This window comes from Coenobita brevimanus, chromosome 52, assembly GCF_032717465.1.
Source record: "Coenobita brevimanus isolate Jiangsu-jjx chromosome 52, ASM3271746v2, whole genome shotgun sequence".
Classification (NCBI taxonomy): Eukaryota; Metazoa; Arthropoda; class Malacostraca; order Decapoda; family Coenobitidae; genus Coenobita; species Coenobita brevimanus.
In genome coordinates, this window is record NC_137005.1 from 38937042 (window position 1) to 38940389 (window position 3348).

The window sequence follows — 3348 nt, forward strand, 5'->3', positions numbered from 1 at the left end:
GATCACCTGTGGCTCCTTCCTCGTGTGCCAGGAAGAACATGGTCTGACTCATGTAATGCTCAAGAAGGAGTACATTTTGTGAAGGACACCATCACTTTTACTGTACAACACTACCAGCTATTTCCAGGTGCAACTCTAATATTTACATTACAACTCTAATTTTCCCAGGTGTCTGTGTAGGTGCGGAAATATTTCAAGGAGTGGCCCGTTCAGTCAGTTACATCTTAAGGATTTTCACTTACAAAGTGCTTCACTCTAGCGAAGTCTCATATGGCCTCTCTCTCTCTCTCTCTCTCTCTCTCTCCAAAATGCTTCAAACTTGAAACATCCTAAAGTTTGTATTTGCTATATATATATATATATATATATATATATATATATATATATATATATATATATATATATATATATATATATATATATATATATATATATATATTACCGGGTTTAAAAATGCACGTCGAAAAAAGTACAAGATACTTTAATCACTGAAAATTTGCGTTCGTGTAGACACAAAAATTAACTACTGATCTGAAGACTGGAATGTTCTTTCTTGGGTGAAAAGAGTGGACTGTTTTTGTTTTACAAAGATAAAAAAAAAGATTAAATAAAAACCTTAGCCTCATTTCCCATAATCCGCGGCACTTACACAGTACATTCATAATTAGCTCCCAAACTGAGTACTGTTCTTGTCATACAGGTACAAAATTTACTCCCAGATATATCAGTTATGTTCTAGAGACGAGATAAATGTAAACTGGCCTTTCCACTCTAAGAGGTGAAACTCTGTCACCGATAGTTAATCCAATTACAGAGAATTGTTACATGTAATCATTTCATGACTAAGTAAAATTATTTTAAAAAATATATTCTTCCTTTTTCTTATACTGTACTTCAAAGCAATATAACAGTACAGTACCTACCTTGGTGTTCCAACGACCAAGTCTGAAATTCCTTAAAATTCCTTAGATTACCCAAATTCTCTGAAATTTTCCTTGTGCTACATGAAATTCCTTTAAAAAAATCCATATAAGTAGAAACACAGGCTCTGACTCATCCTGTTCAAAAAGTCAGTCCCAGGGTGAATGTAATTGTGGAGAGGTAGCAAGAATTAAAATAAAATAAAAAGTTATCAATTTGCAGGGGCAGATTTTGTTGTCTATGCTAACACCGCTAACCATTCCGTACAGATGGAAAATATATTTTTCCTGATAAATAAAGGCGTCGTTCTTAATCTACAGGTTCTACCTATTAAGTGGTAATTTTTCAGCACTCATGAGCGGTCTTTTAGCCTCATTACATCATACTCCCTGCAATTTATCGTTTTCTTACATATTCCCTACAGTTTATCTTTGTCTTACACTGCCAGCTGTCCTTGTAGAATACTGAGATGTAACGAGAGATTACGTTATGGGGCAGTTTACCATGAAGGGCAATGAAAGGAACCGTAAATTCGTCTTACTGTGCCGTGGAGCTACAGAAATCCAGTTGAAAAATGACGAAAATTTCCTCAGGTTTAAAGTGGATGGATTGTAAAACAGGAAAAATTTCAGAACATGTAAATTCAGACAGACAGGCAGGCAGGCAGGCAGACGGACAGACAGGCAGGCAGACGGAGAAGGAAATTATGGTGGGACAAAGACGACATTGGTTTTCTGCTGACTCACCAACATTTTTTGAACTTTCATCATCTCGCACTAGTTTCTTGCAATAGCCTCAGACGCGATGGCCGACCTTGCCTAATATAGCATGTAGACTTACGGAAGCATTGAAGTGCACTAACTCTGTACTAATGACGTATTGTGTAACGGTATTGTCATGTAGGCCTGTGCCTTCCTTATGCAACCAGGATTTAGTATATATTAGCATGCATGTATGTTTGTATGTATGTATTTATGTATGTGCGAATAAGATATCTAAAAGCTACTATCCAGTGAAAGTATCCCGTAAAAAAATGAAAATAAAGCCAAGCCAGAACCGTCAATTCAGAGATGACAGAACACAATGCATTTAAAACACTAATCCCAGGCAGAAGGAAAAGACATTACATCTTATATTTCATTACGTCTGCTTCACTATTATTTATTTATTTATATCACAGTTAGGGCATGTCCGTCACTTTCCACCCTAACGCATCGTATCTTAGTGAATTATCTGTGGACAGAGAAGCATAACAAACCTCTCTCAGCTTTGGAATAATAGCCGGGAGACGAAAATGAAAAGCAGAGGAGATGAAATATTCTACATCCTTTTCACCTTAAATCGTCCAAAATTTTCGTCCTTTTTTTTTTATATATAAGTAACTCAGTGGCAAGAAAAATGTTATGACTCTATATCTCCTCCGTAGCACTTCTTCATGACCAGCACCATATGCTAGCTGGAGAGGTGACAAGTTTAGATCAAGGTGAAAAGAGTACATGTGAACTTTAATCCCCAGTCATGCCTCATCACATCCATTCACTTAAAATATAATAATACATCTGGGCCATTGCCTTATAAATTCCCTCACTTACATATCCTATATATGGCTAAGTCTTTTGTAGAATTAATAGTCTCAGTGGGTCTATCTGTCTATCTGTCTGTCTGCCTGTCTATCCATCTATCTATCTGTCTATCTGTCTATCTATGTCTGTCCATCTATCTGTCTATCTATCTGTCCATCCATCTATAGCCAGACGCCTCAATCCCATGAGGGGTGGCCACAGACAAAATTGCTTCCATGTCGCCCTGTCCTCTGCCATTACGCTACCCTTACCCCAGCTCACATACCACTCTCTCATATACCTCTCCACTCTGTTCCTCTACCTCATCCCCGCTCTCCCCACCTCTACCTCATTCACATGCACTCTCCTCGTTAGTCTCTCACCGTCCATCCTCTCGACATGGCCAAACAACCTCGGTGTATTTTTCCTAACGCTTTCTATCACATCCGCATCCACACCACAACGCTCCTTCACGTCCTTATTTCTCAGTCTCTCAATAGGTCATTTTCCAATTTTTTCCCTGATTTTCCGACGAGATAGGCCTGCCACAGGTCTAAGGACGATGAAGTTGATTTCGCTGGGGTGCGTGTGATGTAGAAAGGAAAGATTTTTGCTCGGTCTCTTTGGGAATGAATTTTCAGTGGTCCAAACGTTAGGGCAAAAAAAACATAAACCCTCCAGGATGTGTATAATCTTAATCACTGGGTAGATAGATAGGTAGATAGATAGATAGATAAGCAGATCGATAGATAGACAGATAGCTGGGTAGATCATTAGTTAAATAGTTTTGAGTGGTCCAACCGTTAGCGCAAGAGAAACATAAACCCTTCAGGATGTGTGTAATCTTAATCACTGGATAGTTAGA